Here is a 19,191-nt window from a genome sequence, read left to right on the forward strand (position 1 = left end):
CTCTGCGTCTGCGCATATTCCGGCCGGCGCAGGCTGTCTGTCTCCGCCGGAGAAGGAGTGGGGAAAGCCGGAGGGAGGGGCGAGGGCCTAAGTAGGAGGGTTGAGGGCTAGATGCTGGGGTTACTGACTAGCGTAACTCTGCGCCCTACGTCTCTTTTCGTGTACTAAGAGAAGCCCCTGCCTTGTTGTGTTGTGGCGTCAGTCCTTGTGGCTTTCGCGTTTGAGGTTGGTGGCACACACTGGCCAGCAGTAAACACCCAGTTGATGTGACCGGTCTATTGCCACCTTCCGAGGGAGACTTGCCAGCCGCTCCTCGCTTTCAGTTTCTTTCCCCCGCCTGATTTCCTCCCTAGCTCTAATTGCCATTTAACACTCTTTATTTTTACTTTCTGGCATTTAATTAATTAATTTATTTATTTATTTGCTTACTGAAAAAGGGTCTTGTTCTGCTGCCCAGGCTGTAGTGCAGTTGCGCGATCTCGGCTCACTGCAGCCTATACCTGCCGGGCCACCGCACCAGGCTGGTTTTTTTTTTTTTTTTTTTTTTTAAGACGGGGGTTTCACCATGTTGGTCAGGCTGGTCTTGAACTCCCGACCTCAGGTGATCCGCCTGCCTTGGCCTCCAAAGTGCTTGAATTACAGACGTGAGCCACCACGCCCGGCCGCTGTTTTGTTGTTGTTGTTGTTGTTTGTTTTGTCTTTTATTCACCGTAGTGGATAATGTCACATAGTAGTTGCTCAGTGAGTTCTCGTAGAATGAATGCATGAAACTGCACTTTTATCATATCCCTGGGCCCTAGCTCATCTGCTCCTGATGCAAATTGTCTTGTATGTTAATCAAGTTTAAGGGATCTACCTAAACAGCATGGAACTTCAACGTTGTTTTGTAAATACTTAGGATAATTATGGAGTGCCAACTAGATGCGCTGCCTACACGGAAAGGTGGGGGAAAGGGGAAAATGACACATCACCCAAGGTTTATCTTCCTGGGGACCTATGCAGGACACCCTGAAGTTAAGGTAAACACAGTGCATGCCAACGAGCCAGATTGCATTGGCAATGGCAAAGTTTCGATAGCCAAGCGCTGCAACGCGTAGCCCCAGCTTGCTTGGGGAGGAGAAGCCTGCAGTCCTGTGGGCAAGAGAAGGAGTGGGCTGTGGGAGGCTGAGGCAGAGGCCCCAGGTGAAAAGGGTGACAGCAAAACACTAAGGAGGGGAGATGGGGGAGAGGCCAGACCTTAGGGTCATGGCTTTGCAGAGGCTAAGGCCTGGGGCAACAGATCTTGTGACAGGTAAAATTTGAAGAGCCAGAAAGATGTTCAAAATCTTTCATCAGTAACCCTACCCCTAATTAGGAGGAAATTGTTCAAAAGAAGAAAATGAGGCTGGGCAGTGGCTTAAGCCTGTAATCTCAGCACTTTGTGAGGCCAAGGCAGGTGGATCACCTGAGGTCAGGTGTTCCAGATCAGCCTGACCAACATGGTGAAACCCCATCTCTTGTAATTCCAGCTACTTGGGAGGCTGAGGCAGGAGAATTGCTTGAACCTGGGAGGTGGAAGTTGCGGAGAGCAGAGATCATGCCATTGCCTCCACCCTGGAGCCTGGGCAACAAAAGCAAAACTCCGTCTCAAAAAAAAAAAAAACGTTGACTGCTGCAGCAGTTTGCAGCAAAATAATTGTAAACACCCTAAATGTTTATCAATAAAGGAATTATTAAGAAAAATACGGTACATTGAGGACTAAACTCTGATTTTTGTCTTGTCCCAGCTACTCCAGGAGCCTGAGGAGGGAGAATCTCTTAAGCCTGGGAGGTCAAGGCTGCAGTGAGCCATTATCATGCCACTGTACTTCCAGCCTGGGCAACAGAGCAAGACCCTGTCTCAAAAAATATATAGGTATACAATTCAGAGGGTTTCAGTATATTTAAAAAAGTTTGTGCACATGTCCACACTAATTGGAGAACATTTTCATCACCCCAAAAAGAAACCTCTAATTATCCATTAGCAGTCACTCCCCAATCACTCCTCTGCCCAGCCCCTGGCAACCACGGTTCTACTTTCTGTCTATATAGATTTGCATATTCTGGATAGTTCATATAAACAGAATCATATGCTATGTAGCCTTTTGTGTGTTTGGCTTCTTTCATTTAGCACGTTTTCAAGACCCGTCCATGTTATAGCATGAATCAGTATTTCATTCCTTTTGTAGCTGGGTAATATTCCATTTTATGGATTTACCATATTTTGTTTGTTAATCAGTTGAAAGACATTTGGGTTGTTTCCAGTCTAGCTCTTGTGAATAAAACTGTGAATGCTGTGAACATTAATATACAAGCTTTTGTGCGACCCCGTTTTAATTTCTCTTGGGTCTATACCTAAGAGTGGAATTACTAGGTCATATGGTAACTGTTTAACTTTTTGGGAACTGCCTAAATACTTTTCCAAAGCAGCTGCTCCATTTTACATTCCCACCAGCAGTGTATGAGGGTTTCAATTTCTTCACATCCTTGTCAACATTTATTGTCTCTTTGATTATAGCCATGCTAGTGGGCGTGAAGAGGTTTCAAGTTGCACTTTCCTGATGGCTACTAATGTTGAGCATCTTTTCATGTGCTTATTCGTCATTTGTAAAAACCTTCTTTGAAGAAATGTCTATTCATATCCCTTGCTCATTTTAAAATTCATTTATATTTTTATCAGAGTTGTATGAGTTCTCTGTATATTCTGGAGTCTAGACTCCCCCTCTCTTTTTTTTTGGGACAGAGTCTTACTCTGTCACCCAGGCTGGAGTGCAGTGGCTGGAGTGCAGTGGCTGGAGTGCTCTGTCTCCCAGGTTCAAGCAATTCTCATGCTTCAGCCTCCCTAGTAGCTGGGACTACAGGCGGGTGCCACCAGGCTTGGCTAACTTTTGTATTTTTGGTAGAGGCAGGGTTTCACCATGTTGCCCAGAACTGGTCTCCAACTCCTGGCCTCAAATGATCTGCCCTCCTTGGCCTCCCAAAGAGTTGGGATTACAGGTGTAAGCCACCTCGCCCAGCCTCTAGACACTTACTAGATACACAATTTATAAATATTTTCTTCCATTCTATAGGTTGTCTTTTCACTTTCTTGATAGTGCCCATTGAAACACAAAAGATTTTAATTTTGACGAAATTCTTTTTTCTTTTTTGCAGGATCCTAGGAGTCCTCCCCATTCACCTAAAGACATACAGAGGAGCTATGATGAAGACATACTTACATCCTCACTATTCCACCCAAAAGTAACTGACTCCCATTACTTCCTCTCTCTTCCCATTGGCAAGAATTAGCCATACAACTTCCACCCAAGATGCAGGGGAGCAGGAGCGTTAAATATCCTCTAGTTGGGCATCGCCTTCTCGTTTATTATTATTATTTTTTTTTAGAGGGAAAAAGAGAAAAAGAAGGGGAAAAAAAGAAAAAGAGGGAAAAAGGAATATTACTTCATTCCTAAAATGGGTTTCAATAATGGCCGATCAATATTTTGAGTGTTTAAAGTGGTTAATGCATATTTTATGTGTTTAAAATGGAGACCTCTATTGTGTTTATTTGTTCTGGCTCTGAGTTCAAGTCCTGGATATCATTATCAATTTTTTGTCTCGTTGAATCTAAATCTCATTATGTGTCTTATGTATCTGGGTGTTAAGATCTCTTATTGTTACATTAATCCTTTTACCCTTGCGTCCTTGTAGCTTTGAGATCTATTTTATTAAGTGTGAGAATTGCAACTCCTGCTTTTTATTTATTTATTTTTTTGCTCTCCATTTGGTTGGTGAGTTTTTTTCCATCCCCTTGTTTTGAGTCTTTGTATATCTTTAGATATATCGTTAGATTTTGTGGATAATGTATATTTTGTGTGTTTAAAATGGAGAGCTCTATTGAGTTTATTTGTTCTGGATCTTAGTTCCAGTCCCGGATATCGTTATCAATTTTCTGTCTCGTTGAATCTAAATCTCATTATGGGTCTTATGTATCTGGGTGTTAAGATCTCTTATTATTACATTAATCCTTTTACCCTTACTTGTATCCTTGTAGCTTTGAAATCTATTTTGTCAAATATGAAAATTGTAACTCCTGCTTTTTATTTATTTATTTTTGCTCTCCATTTGGTTGGTACGTTTTTTTTTTTTCCAACCCTTTATTTTGAGTCTATGTATATCTTTGGATATACCGTTAGATTTTGTCTGTATCTTTTGATTGGGAGATTTGGTCGATTTAAATTTAGGGTTGCTGCTATTTGATATTAACTGGCTATTTTGTCCTTTCGTTGATGAAAATTCTTCTTTATGTTAATGCTCTTTACTTTTTGGTGTATTTTTAGAAAGGGTCATACTGGTTGTTCCTTTCTGTGTATAATGCTTCTTTTAGAAGGTCTTGTAAAGCAGGCCTGGTGGTAATAAAATCTCTGAGTACTTGCTTGTTCCTAAAAGATTTTATTTTTCCTTCAAATGTAAAGCTTAAATTGGCAGGATATGAAATTCTGGGCTGAAAGTTCTGTTGATTAAGTATATTGAATATTGGCTCCCACTCTCTTCTAGCTTGTAGGGTTTCCGTTGAGAGATCTGCTGTAAGCCTAATAGGCTTACCTTTATGGGTAACTTGATCTTTCTCTCTGGCTGCCCTTAATATTTTCTCCTTCGTTTCGATCTTGGTGAATCTAACGATTATGTGCCTTGGGGTTGGTCTTCTTGAGGAATATCTTTGTGGTGTTCTCTGTATTGCCTGGGGTTGAATAGTGTCCTGCTTTGCTAAATTAGGAAAATTTTCCTGGATAATGTCCTGGAGAGTATTTTCCAGCTTGAATTCATTCTCTCCGTCACATTCAGGTACACCAATCAAGCGTATATTAGGTCTTTTCACATAGTCCCAGATTGCTTGGAGACTTTGCTCATTCCTTTTTATCCTTTTTTCTCTATTCTTGTCTTGTCGTTTTGTTTCATTAAGTTGGTCTTCGACCTCTGATATCCTTTCTTCTGCTTGATCCATTCGGCTGTTTAAGCTTGTACATATTTCACTAAGTTCTCCTGTTGTATTTTTCAACTCCGTAAGTTCATTTATATTCCTCTCTATATTGTCTATTCTTTTCAACATTTCATCTAACCTTTTTTCCAAGTTCTTAGTTTCTTTACATTGGGTTAGAACAAGTTCCTTTAACTCCCAGAAGTTTCTTATCATCCACCTTTTAAAGCCTGCTTCAGATAATGGAACACAGTCCTTTTCCATCAGGGCTTGTTCCGTTACTGATGAGTCCTTTTCCATCAGGGCTTGTTCCGTTGCTGATGGGTTCTGATTTTGAGTATACTCGGCCTTCTTAGGCTGTTTTTTTCCCTTCATTGTAGATGAACCGCCTTTCTAATTAGGTTTCTGAGTCGACGTCCGACTTATTGATTCCCAGTGCTGGGATCCGAGCAACCCACTGTGGCGGCCTAAATAGCAGCGATAAGACTGATGGTGCTCTTCTGCCCGGGAATCTCTGGTCTGGCTTCCCTCTTGAGTCCGCAACAAGCGGCTCTGATTTCCCGGAGCTCCAAACTCCGGTCAGTAGGGGAAGCAGTCCGGTTGGCTCTGCATGAAGAGCTGCTGCGCCGAGACGCCGGCAAAACCGCTGCGGTGGCCACAAGAGTCGCGCTGGCGACCCGTGGGGCTCCTCCACCGGGAATCGGCTGATTGGTGAGTGACGAAAATTCGTCTAAAAATGTGGCATCGTCTCGTTCTCTGAGCTTTCACTGGGAGCTACAATCCCGAGGTGTTAGTGGTCGGCCATCTTGGATCCTTCCCAATTTTGACGAAATTCAAATTGTCTATTTTTTCTTTTGTTGGCTTTTAGTGTCGTATCTAAGAAATTATTGTTTAAGCCAAGATCATAAAGATTTACTCCTATGTTTTCTTCTGAGAGTTTTATGGTTTTATCTTTTATGTTTAGGTATTTGATCCATTTTGAGTTAGGTTTTTTTTTTTTTTTTTTTTTTAGACAGAGTCTCACTCTGTTGCCAGGCTGGAGTGCAGTAGCATAATCTCCGCTTACTGCAACCTCTGCCTCCCAGGTTCAAGCGATTCTTCTGCCTCAGCCTCCCAAGTAGTTGAGACTACAGGCGTGTGCCATCACACCCAGCTAATTTTTTTTGGATTTTTAGTAAAGATGGGCTTTCACCATATTGGCCAGGATGGTCTCGGTCTCTTGATCCTCCCACTTCGGCCTCACAAAGTGCTGGGATTACAGGCATGAGACACCATGCCCGGCCTGAATTAGTTTTTATACATGGTGTGAGATAAGTTTCTGACTTCTCATGCTTTTGTGTGTGGATACTAGTTGTCCCAGTATGGTTTGTTGAAAAGACTCTTCTTTCCCTCATTGAATTGTGTGGCACCTTTGTTGAAAATCAATTGACCGACCAGGCATGGTGGCTCATGTCTATAATCCTAGTACTTTGGGAGATCAAGGCAGGTGGATCACCTGAGGTGAGTTAAGAGTTTTAGGCGAGCCTGGCCACCATAATGAAACCCCATCTCTACTAAAAATACAAAATTAGCTGGGTGTGGTAGCGGGTACCTGTGATCGCAGCTACTTTGGAGGCTGAGGCAGGAGAATCGCTAAAACCTGAGAGGTGAAGGTTGCAGTGGGCAGAGATCACACCACTGCACTGCAGCCTGGGCAACAAGAGCGAGACTCCATCTCAAAAAATAAATAAATAAATAAATTTTTAAAAATTAGCTGGGCGTGGTGGCAGGCACCTGTAGTCCCAGCTACTCAGGAGGCTGAGATGAGAGATTGCTTGCACCCAGGAGGCAGAGGTTGTAGTGAGCCAAGATCATGCCATGGCACTCCAGCCTGGGCAACAGAGCAAGACTCCATCTCAAAAAATAAATAAAATAAATTGATCATAAATGTATGGGTTTATTTCCGAACTCTTGATTCTGTTCCAATGCTTTATATACTGTAGTTTTGCAAGATGTTAATATTGGAAGAAACTGGGCAAAGGGTATGAAAGATCTCTCTGTGGCCAGGCATGATGGCTCACTCCTGTAATCCCAGCACTTTGGGAGGCCGAGGCAGGTGAATCACCTGAGGTCAGGAGATCAAGACCAGCCTGACCAACATGGTGAAACCCCATCTCTACGAAAAATACAAAAATTAGCCAGGCGTGGTGGCATGCACCTATAATCCCAGCTACTCAGGAGGCTGAGGCAGGAGAATCACTTAAACCCAGGAGGCGGAGGTTGCAGTGAGCTGAGATCGCCCCACTGCACTCCAGCCTGGGCAACAGCGAGACTCCATCTCAAAAAAAAAAAAAAAAAGATCTCTCTGTATTATTTCTTATAACTTCATGTGAATCTATAATTATCTTAATAAAAATGTATAAACAGTAGAGATTTTTTTTTGTTTGTTTTTTGAGACAAATTTTGCTCTTGTTGCCCAGGCTGGAATACAGTGGCACAGTCTCACCTCACTATAACTTCCACCTCCTGGATTCCAGCGATTCTTATGCCTCAGTCTCTCAAATAGCTTGGATTACAGGTGCCCACCACCACACCCAGCTAATTTTTTGTATTTTTAGTAGAGACAGGATTTCACTATGTTGGCCAGGCTAGTCTTGAACTCCTGACCTCAAGTGATCGGCCCACCTCGGCTTCCCAAAGCGCTGGGATTATAGGCTTGAGACACTATACCAGGCAGTAGAGATTATTTTTATGATACCTTCTAACCACCACCACCACCACCACCACCACCATCCTTATTCTAAGGGTTTCCCCAGCTCTCCTCTGAGATGCCCTCTCTTGCCCTCCAGGTGGCACCAACTCTCTCTTCTAGTTTTTTAGAAGCCACAGATGGAAGAGGCTCAAAGCCCCCATGCGAGACCCTGTCTGTCCACTAGAGTGACCCAGGGCAGTTTCAGAGTCCAGGGGCTAACCTGAACATCCCCTTAATGTAACAGGAGACTCAGGGATACCCTTGCTTTAGGGACAGCTTCCAGCCTCATGAAATGAGTTTTCCAGTCAAAGAAGCAGTAATCTGTTTTCTTCTCCACTCTCGCCCACTTTTGAAACCATGCCCTCCCTCATTCAGCATTTGTTGAGCTCCCACTGTTACACAATACTTGTAAAAAATAGCAAGTACTCTATACATATGAGCTTTTGTTAACAAAAATTAGACTTTTTAAGGATGAGATCAAGAATATAAGTGCCCTGCCTTTGCAAACTGTGAAGAACAACATTGTGCTGAGGTATGATCATTGTTGGGAAGGACCACAATACAAGTACTAGTATTTGTGGAGGACTTATCAGGAGAGAAGCAATTCATGTATTTTATCCTGAATCCACCCAGTGAAAGTTCAAAATAAACATCATGCTGATTTCACTGGCACAAACCTGAATCTCAGAGACATTATGCACATTGATGACGGACACACGCCAACTGAATGACACAGCTGGAAATCAAACCAGTTTTCTGGGTTTCCACAAACTGCTGCTTATCCGGAACCACAAGCCATCAACTAAAAGGAGAGCTTGGGGTGAAACCAAGGTTTGACCTGGACACATGGTTATTAGACAACCTCGGGGTCCCATTAGCCTTATAAACATGTTTTCCTTATACCATTTCTCTTTTTTCCCCCTTTTATTTATTTATTTTTTTTAAATAGAGACAGGGGCCAGGTGGGGTAGGTGGCTCAGGCCTATAATCCCAGCAGTTTGGGAGGCCGAGGCCAATGGATCACCTGAGGTCAGGAGATTGAGACCAGCCTGGCCAAAAAGCTGGTGAAACCTGACTCTACTAAAAATACAAAAATTATCTGGGCGTGGTGGTACACATCTGTAATCTCAGCTACTCGGGAGGCTAAGGCAGGAGAATCACTTGAACCCAGGAGGTGGAGGTTGCAGTAAGTGGAGATTGTGCCATTGCACTCCAGCCCGGGCAACAAGAGAGAAACTTCATCTTAAAAAAAAAATAAAGAAATAAAGATTAAAAAAAATAATAATAGGTCGGGCGAGGTGACTAACACCTATAATCCTAGCACTTTGGGAGGCCGAGGCGGGCGGATCACGAGGTTAAGAGATCAAGACCATCCTGGCCAACACAGTGAAACCCCATCTCTACTAAAATACAAAAATTAGCTGGGCATGGTAGTGCACGCCTGTAGTCCCAGCTGCTTGGAAAGCTGAGGCAGGAAAATTGCTTGAAGCCAGGAGGTGGAGGTTGCAGTGAGCTGAGATCTTGCCACTGCATTCCAGTCTGCTGCCTGGCGAAAGAGCAAGACTCTGTCTCAAAATAACAATAATAATAATAATAATAGAGACAGGGTCTCACTATATTGCCCAGGCTGGTATCAAACTCCTGGGCTCAAGTGATCTTCCTACCTTGGCCTCCCAAAGTGTTGGGGTTACAGGCATGAGCCACCAAGCCCAACCTATTACACCATTTCTCTGAGCATGCTAACACAATTCTACTGGTAATGATTTCTTAATTTAGCAAGAGGCATTTCCAAGATTACTTAATATAGGCCAGGAACAGTGGCTCACGCCTGTAATCCCAGCACTTTGAGGAGAGGTGAGAGGATCACCTGTGATCAGGAGTTCGAAACCAGCCTGGCCAACATAGTGAAACCCTGTCTCTACTAAAAATGCAAAAATTAGCTGGGCATGGGACATACACCTATAATCCCAGCTGCTCAGGAGGGTGAGGCAGGAGAATCGCTAGAACCTGGGAGGTGGAGGTTGCAGTGAGCCAAGATTATGCCATTTCACTCCAGCCTGGGCAACATAGCAAGACTCCATCTTGGCCAGGCGTGGTGGCTCACACCTGTAATCCAAGCACTTTGGAGGCCAAGTTGGGTAGATCACCTGAGATCAGGAGTTCAAGACCAGCCTGACCAACATGGTGAAACCCCGTCTTATTTGTAAAATAATTTTTTAAATTTAAAAAAAAAAAACTCCATCTCAAAAAAATTATTTAAATTATTTAATATATTTCATTTTTTTCTGAATAGAAAAAAACATCTATATTTGGGGGAAGGAACTTTAGGAACATGCAGCAAAGTAACAAGAAAAGCAGAAAATCTGCCAGGTGTGGTGGCTCACACCTGTAATTCCAGCACTTTGGGAGGACAAGGCGGGCAGACCACCTGAGGTCGGGAGTTCGAGACCAGCCTGACCAACATGGAGAAACCCTGTCTCTGCTAAAAATCCCAAAAAAAAAATAGCCAAGTATGGTGATGGACACCTGTAATCTCAGCTACTTGAGAGGCTGAGGCAGGAGAATCACTTGAACCCAAGAGGCGGAGGTTGCAGTGAGCTGAGATCACACCATTGCACTCCAGCCTGGGCAACAAGAGTGAAACTGCTTCTCAAAAAAAAAAAAAAAAGGCAGAAAATCAGCCATTCTTTTTTCCTTTATACATTTTTAATTTATACTTCATTCAAACAAAGGAATATATGTCAACATGTGTAAATTTTAGACCATAATGATGCCATGAACTCCCATAAACTCATATCCCAAATGCAGATCCAAAACGTTACCAATAACCAGAGGTTCTGCCCTATGCCATCATGCACTGCCCATCCGGAGGTAACTAACATCTTGAAATTTTAATTTATTGTCTCCTTTCCTTTTGGAAAAAAAGTCACACATATGGACATGCTTAAACAATGAGTTTAGAAAACAAAACAAGGCCGGGTGCAGTGGCTCACGCCTGTAATCCCAGCACTTTGGGAGGCCGAGGCAGGTAGATCACGAGGTCAAGAGATCAAGACCATCTTGGTCAACATGGTGAAACCCTGTCTCTACTAAAAATACAAAAAATTAGCTGGGCATGGTGGTGCGTGCCTGTAATCCCAGCTACTCAGGAGGCTGAGGCAGGAGAATTGCCTGAACCCAGGAGACGGAGGTTGCGGTGAGCCGAGATCGCGCCATTGCACTCCAGCCTGGGTAACAAGGGCAAAACTCCATCTCAAAAAAAAAAAAAAAAAAAAAGAAAAACAAAACAAAACAAAAATAATAAGGAAAAAATGAGGTTAGTAGTTTTTGAGCTTTATAAAAATTGTATCATACTATACATAGTATTCTAGGACTTGCTGTAATCAGCATTATCTTTTTCATTGCTATATAATATTCTAGGGTGAATATACCACAATGTTCTTATCAATTTTCTTATTGCTGGGCATTTACATGGTTTCTAGTTTTCTTATTACTAAAAAAATGCTGTTATAAATGTTCGTGTGCCTGTGTTCTGATGCATATATACAGGGTTACCTCTTGGATACACCAAGGAGGGGAAATGCCTAGGCTGTTCAACTTTACAAGATGAACAATTGTTTTCCAAAGTGTTTCCACTGATGATACTCCCACCATGGATCCATGTCCACTCCAACTCAGTATGATTAAAGTCACTTTTTACCAATCTAGTGGGTATAAATGCTATCTCACTGGGATCTAATTTGCTTTTCCAGGAGCTGAAAATCTTTTATCTGTTTACTAGGCAATAATGATATGTCTCTGAAACCGATTGGATGAAGCCCACCCCCATTACAGAAGTCTAGTCTGCTTTACTCAGTCCTCTGATTTAAATGTTTGTCTCATCCAAAAACACCTCACACAAATATCCAGACTAACGTGTGTGTGGTTTTATTTTTGTTGTCAGTGTGTGTGTGTGTGTGTGTGTGTGTGTGTGTAGTTCTGTTGCCCAGACTAAAGTGCCATCCATGTGGCACAATCATGGCTCACTGCAACTTCAACTTCCTGGGCTCAGGCAATCCTCACACCTCAGCCTCCTGAGTAGCTAGGACCACAGTTGCATGCCACCACACCTGGCTAATGGTATTTTTCCCACCTTTTTGTAGAGACAGGATTTTTCCATGTTCCCCAGGATGGACTTGGACTCCTGTCCTCAAGCCATCCTCCTGCCTTGGCATCCTAAAACACTAGGATTACAGGCATGAGCCACCATGCCCTGCCCTGAATAATGTTTGACCAAATATCTAGGCATCTGACTCTCAGTCAAGTTAGTTGACACATAAAATTAACTGTGCTTGTTTTTTGTGTGCTTGTTTTTGAGGTGGTGTCAGGCTGGAGTCCAGTGGCCCTATCTCGGCTCACTGCAACCTCCACCTCCTGGGTTCAAGAAACTCTGGTGCCTCAGCCTTCCTAGTAGCTGGGATTACAGGTACATACCATCATGCCAGGCTAACATTTTGTTTTCTTTTTTGAGATAGAGTTTCGCTCTTGTTGCCCAGGCTAGAGTGCAATGGCTCAATCTCACTGCAACCTCCGCCTCCTGGGTTCAAACGATTCTCCTGTCTCAGCCTCCCAAGTAGCTGGGACTATAGGCATACACTTTCACACCTTGCTAATTTTTTGTATTTAGTAGAGATGGGGTTTCACCATCAGTCTGGTCTTGAACTCCTGACCTCAAGTGATCCACCCACCTTGGCCTCCCAAAGTGCTGAGATTACAGGCGTGAGCCACAACACCCAGCCATGCCCAGCTAATTTTTGTATTTTAGTAGAGACAGGGTTTCACCATATTGGCCAGGCTGATCTCAAACCCCTGGCCTCAGGTGATCTGCCTGCCTTCGTCTCCCAAAGTGCTGGGATTACAGGCATGAACCACTGTGCCCTGCCAGCACTTGGTTTGTTTGTTTGTTTGTTTCTTTGTTTATTTGTTTGTTTTGAGACAGAGTCTTGCTCTGTCGCTCAGGCTGAAAGGCAGTGGCGTGATCTTGACTCACTGCAACTTCCGCCTCGCAGGTTCAAGCGATTCTCCTGCCTCAGCCTCCTGAGTAGCTGGGATTACAGGTACACACCACCACAGCCAGCTAATTTTTGTATTTTTAGTAGAGACAGGATTTCAACATGTTGGTCAGGCTGGTCTTGAACTCCTGACCTCGTGATCTGCCTGCCTCGGTCTCCCAAAGTGCTGGGATTACAGGCATGAGCCACCGTTCTCGGCCTGTTTGTTTGTTTTTTGAGACGAGTCTCACTCTTGCCCAGGATGGAGTGCAATGGCACAGTCTTGGCTCACTGCAACCTCTGCCTCCCAGGTTCAAGCAATTCTCCTGTCTCAGCCTCCTGAATAGCTGGGATTACAAGCAAGTGCCACCATGCCCAGCTAATTTTGTATTTTAAATAGAGATGGGGTTTCTCCATGTTGGTCAGGCTGCTCTTAAACTCCCAACCTCAGATGATCTGCCTGCCTTGGCCTCCCAAAGTTAGCGCTTGTTTTTTATCATCTTCTCTTTTCCTTTGGAATGTCAGTTCCTTGTCTGCCATATTCCGAGGGAATGGCACAAAATAGGTACTTAGTACATATCAGTTAAATGAATGAAATGCCAGCCCCCTGGTCTGAGCAACTCCAGGTTTATTCTTTTTCTGCAATAAGAAATTCCAGGCTGGCCACAGTGGCTCACGCCTATAATCTCAGTACTTTGTGGGGCCAAGGCAGGAGGATCACTTGAGCCCAGGAGTTCAAGACCAGTCTAGGCAAGATGGCAAGAACTCATTTTTTTTTTTTTTTTTTAAAGACGGGGTTTCACCATGTTGGTCAGGCTGATCTTGAACTCCTAACCTCAGGTGATTCACCTGCCTTGGCCTCCAAAGTCCTTGAATTACAGGCGTGTGCCAGCATGCCCGGCCAGCAAGAACTCATTCATACAAAAAATTTAAAAATTGGCCAGGTGCAGTGGCTCACACCTGTAATCCCAGCATGTTGGGAGGCCGAGGAGAGCGGATCACTGGAGGTCAGGAGTTCAGCACCGGCCTGACCAACGTGGTAAAACCCAGTCTCTACTAAAAATACAAAAATTAGCTGGGCATGGTGGCACACACCTGTAATCCCAGCTTATTGGGAGGCTGAGGCAGGAGAATCACTTGAACCTGGGAGGCAGAGGTTGTAGTGAGCCAAGATCTCGCCATTGCACCCCAGCTTGGGTGAGCCACTGTGCCTGGCCAAGTTTCTTTTCATGTGATAAAGTTGAAAGTGCTCTGGGCTAGAGGTCTGAACTGAGGGCACTACCTACCCAGATTCTTATGGACCCTAAGTTCTGAAGCAATGAGATTAACACATATCCTGCTCTTCTGAGTATGTGACTGCAAGCTGAAGAGGCCTGCAGCAAAGCTTCAAGGTTCCTACGAGCAGCTTTCCTACCACCATAGAGTAGGAGAAGCAACCATCTGCAAGCTCTCCCCACCCTCCAGGACTGGAGGGCTGGTGTAGTGGAAGAGCTATTAGTGACTCACCAGGAGCTGGTGACAATGAACAGAAAGGGTTTGGAACAACTCCACCCACTAGCAGACTGAGAATAATAGCAGTCCAAATAACCAAAAGGGAGTGTCTGTGTTGAGATCTCCCAGGCCTACGCCCACCTCCCCCAACCCCTCAGTGGCACTTCCTTGATCAACTCATCATACATGGGCACAGTAAACATTGGTTATACCTGGGTCCATACATTTTGTAGTCAAAATCTCCTGGAACAAGTTTGCCTTTCCATAATAGCTAAAATCTGCCTGATATCATGGAGAGTACACTAATCGCATTGTGTGAATAAAGTAATGTGCGTTTGATGTGCAAGGACTGCCCGCTTCGCTACGCCTTGCCCCCAGCCCTTTCCATCAGCTTCTTGGAGGGTGTTTATGGAGAAGTTTGGGAAGGGCCTTGCGCTTAGAAGTCCCCAGGAACTGCAGCCGTTGGGTGATTGTTTTCTCATGCAAAATATGTCACTGGGGACCCACTATACGTGTGCTTGGCTGGAAGAGCCCTAAACAGGAGTTGGTGGGTAGGGAAGGAAGGACACAGAGCTGGATTGCCTAAGAAACACAGTAAACAAGCATTTGCACTCTAGCCAAGCTGGGGCACCAAGACAAGAGAGCAAGGGAGGGAGGGAGAATACTTGAAATGATTAAATATTTGATATTTACTCCCTAAAAAAGACTCAAAGTAGTCATCAGGAAAAAAAAATCAGGATGTTGCTCATTTATATTAATCTTTATTTTGCTTCAGAACTAGGCAAGCCAGCAATGCATCCTGGGTAATGTGTAAACTCTGAAGCCATCCAGCCCAGAGGTGTTTCTTTCTCATCATAAAAATAAAAATAAAACAAAACCCTCTCATCATCTCCCACTCCTCATTTCTCTCTCCTTCAGGAAAGAATATAGACAACCCTTAAAAATTCTAGAGATGACTCCTTAAAAAGGGTGGCCCTCACTTACGCCCTGCCTCTGCCTCTTCTCTTCCAGGCCAGCTACTATCCCCACATCTTCACTGGGATCTGTTCTGCCCAATGTTCCCAGCCTTCTCTTTTTTATCTTATTCATTTACTTACTGAGACAAGGTCTAGATCTGTCACCCGGGCTGGAGTGCAGTAACTCAATCATGGCTCACAGCAACCTTGAACTCCTAGGCTCAAGCTATTCTCCCACCCCAGCCTCCTGAGTAGCTGGGACCACAGGTGCACACCACCATAGCTGGCTAATTTTTGTATTTTTTGTAGAGATGGGGTCCTGCTATGTTGCTCTGGCTGGTCATAAATTCCTAGGCTCAATTGGTCCTCCCACCTTGGCCCCTGAAAATGCTGGGATTAGGGGCCTGAGCCACTGGTGCCCAACCATGTGTTGTTTTAAGCAGCTAAATTATGAGATCTTTTTTTTTTTTTTTTTGAGACAGAGTTTTGCTCTTGTTACCCAGGCTGGAGTGCAATGGCGCGATCTCGGCTCACCGCAACCTCCGCCTCCTGGGTTCAAGCAATTCTCCTGCCTCAGCCTCCTGAGTAGCTGGGATTACAGGCGCACGCCACCATGCGCAGCTAATTTTTTGTATTTTTAGTAGAGGTGGGGTTTCACCATGTTGACCAGGATGGTCTTGATCTCTTGACCTCGTGATCTACCTGCCTTGGCCTCCCAAAGTGCTGGGATTACAGGCTTGAGCCACCGCGCCCAGCTGAGATCATTTTTAAGTAGCAATAGTTAAGTAATATACTATTTCCTTTGGTGAGCTCCAAGAAGGGAGTGGTCATTGGTTTCCAATGTTGCTGAAAGGTTGAGCAAGAGAAGTGAAACAAAGTTCCACCAGAGTCATCACAAGGAGAAAGCTAGGGCTGGGTGTGGTGGCTTACGCCTATAATCTCTGCTTGTGGGGACAAGATGGGAGGGAGAATCACTTGAGCCCAGGAGTTTAAGAGCAGGCTGGGCAACATGGTGAGACCCCATCTTTAAAAAAAATGTAAAAAAATTAGCTGGACAGGGTGGTTTGTGCCTGTGGTCCCAGCTACTTCAGAAGCTGAGGCAGAAGAATCACTTGAGCCCAAGTGGTAGAGCTGCAGCGAGCTATGATTGTACAACTGTACTCCAGCCTGGGAGACAGAGATTCCCTGCCTCAAAATAAATAAATAAATTAATTAATTAAATTAAAGATAAAACCCAACAAAACCCCCACACATTTAATGAGATGCTACCTCATGCCCATTAGATGGCCACTGCCAAGAAACAGGAAATAGCAATTGTTAGTGAGGATGTCAAGACATTGGAACCCTTCACGCTTCTTTTTTTTTGAGACAGAGCCTCGCTTTGTCACCCAGGCTGGAGTGCAGTGGCACGATTTTGGCTCACTGCAACCTCCTAAACCCTTCTGGGTTTAGGATTCTCATGCCTCAGCCACCTGAGTAGCTGGGATTACAGACACACACCACCACACCTAGCTAATTTTTGTATTTTTTGTAGAGATGAGGTGTCGCCATCTTGCCCAGCCTGGTGGTGAACTTCTGGCCTCAAGTGATCTGCCTGCCTCAGCCTCCCAAAATGCTGGTATTACAGGCATGCACCTCCGAGTCTGGCTTTCTTCTGCTTATTAAAAACAAAGGTTAACTATAAAACAGCCTCAGGCAGGTCCTTCAGGAGGTGTCTAGGAGAAGGCATTGGTATCATAGGAGATGACAGCTCCATGCTTACCACCTCTGAAGACCTTCAAGTCAGACAAGATATGGAGGTGGAAGACAGAGGTATTGATGATCCTGACACTGTGTGGGTCACAGCTAATGTGTGTGTTGTGACTTAGTTTTTAAGAAAAAAGTTTAAAAAGGAAAAAAAAAATAGAAAAAGACTTATAGAGGTCCAGGCGAGGTGGCTCACACCTTTAATCCCAGCACTTTGGGAGGCTGAGGCGGGTGAATCACAAGGTCAAGAGATCGAGACCATCCTGGTCAACATGGTGAAACCCCACCTCTACTAAAAATACAAAAAATTAGCTGGGCACGGTGGCACATGCCTGTAATCCCAGCTACTCAGGAGGCTGAGGCAGGAGAATTGCCTGAACCCAGGAGGCAGAGGTTGCGATGAGCTGAGATCCCGCCATTGCACTCCAGCCTGGGTAACAAGAGCGAAATTCCGTCTCAAAAAAAAAAAAAAATGTCCTTTTTAACTAGTGTGTGGAGGTCCCAGATTCAGTGATTTGCTAGAACTCATAGAACTCAGAAAAGCTGCTATACTCATGGTTATAGTTTATTACAGCAAAAGGATAGAGATTAAAATCAGCACAGGAAAACGTGCCTAGGGCAGAATCCAGGAGAGAGCAAGTGTGAGTTTCCATTTGTCCTTACCGGAAGAGTTGTAGGGACCGTGCTTCATTCTCCTATAAGGATGTGTGGCAGCCTGCAGGGATTGATGCCAACAGGGAAGCTCACCCAAACCTCGGTGTGCAGGATTTTTATTGAGGGTCAGTCACAGGGGCATGGAGCACCCACCTGCTTGATCTTAGTCTCCAGCATGGCCCTGTAACTGCAACAAACTCAGTGTGGCCCAGAGCCCAAGGCCCCAGGCAAACAGAAACGGGCATTTACCCCAAAGCACATTTTTAGCACCAACTATCTGGCAGGGCCCAAGGTCCCAGGTATGCAAAGCCACTCTATCAGGCAGGATATTCCAACTGTTTATAGGTTATCTCCTAGGAACTGGTCTTTGGAATGAGCAGGGTTTGAGCATTGCCAAGCCTGCTGAGTCATCTCTCTACTGCATAGCTTGATCTGAACAATTACGGTGTGTATCAGCCAGAGCCCAGGCAGAAGCAGACAGAATTCAGTACAAGGAATTGTTATATAGGAATTGAGGAGATAAAAGCCAAGCAGGAAGCAGTGAGGGAACTCGAAGAGCAGCAATAGGAAGGACAGGAAGCCTCCTACCTCTAAGGTAGAGGCGGAGTGGAGCCCCGGGGCTGGAGCCAACTGTGGGAACCAAGGCTGTGGTGGGGGCCACCTGATAGGTACTACAGCCACAGAGAGAGGGGCTGTCCTACTGGGAACCAGAATTCAGAGGAGAATTAGCTGCTGTCCCACCCAGGCAGAGGGAGAAAGGAAGAACTACCCTGGCTTCTCCCTCCCAAAAGCCACCAGTCTCCCAAATGGATCTCCCAGCGGCTAGACCCAGCCTAAGACAATTGGCAAGGGTGGGGATCCCTAGGAAATTGTCAGACACCATTCACCTAGGGCCTGTTCCACTGAGCCTGACTCTGTGCCAAGCACATCCCTCCTTGCCATGCCACACAGCCCTGTCTGAGAACTGCCCTGCAAGCAGACACCACCATCTCTGTTTTGTAGGTAAGGAAATGTAGGGACTCAGATAAAGAAAAACAGTCTGTTGGGAATGGAAAGGGAGAAAGAAGGCTGGAGGAAAAGAAGGCAGGCTCTGGGCTTCACCCAGTCATAGAATGCACAGAATGTTCTGCAAAAACCTTCCAGAACAGGAAGGACACCCTGTAGCCAGAGCTACAGGTAGGAAGAGTATTGTATTCATGCATTTTTTTTTTTTTTTTTTTTTTTTTGAGATGGGGTCTTGCTCTGTTGCCAGGCTGGAGTTCAGTGGCACGACCTTGGCTTGCTGCAACCTCTGCCTCCTGCATTCAAGTGATTTTCCTGCCTCCGCTTCCCGTGTAGCTGGGACTATGGGTTCACACCACCACACCCAGCTAATTTTTATAATCTTATTAGAGACAGGGTTTCACCATGTTGACCAGGATGGCTTTGATCTCTTGACCTCATGATCCGCCCGCCTTGGCCTCCCAAAATGCTGGAATTACAGGTGTGAGCCACCGTGCCCAGCCAGCACATTCTTTACTAATTTAACACAGTAAAGAATTTCCTCCTGCCGCAGCTTGCAGTGGCTCATGCCTATAATCCCAGCACTTTGGGAGGCCAAGGTAGGTG

This window comes from Callithrix jacchus, chromosome 15 (genome assembly GCF_049354715.1).
Source record: "Callithrix jacchus isolate 240 chromosome 15, calJac240_pri, whole genome shotgun sequence".
In the NCBI taxonomy this organism is placed as follows: Eukaryota; Metazoa; Chordata; class Mammalia; order Primates; family Cebidae; genus Callithrix; species Callithrix jacchus.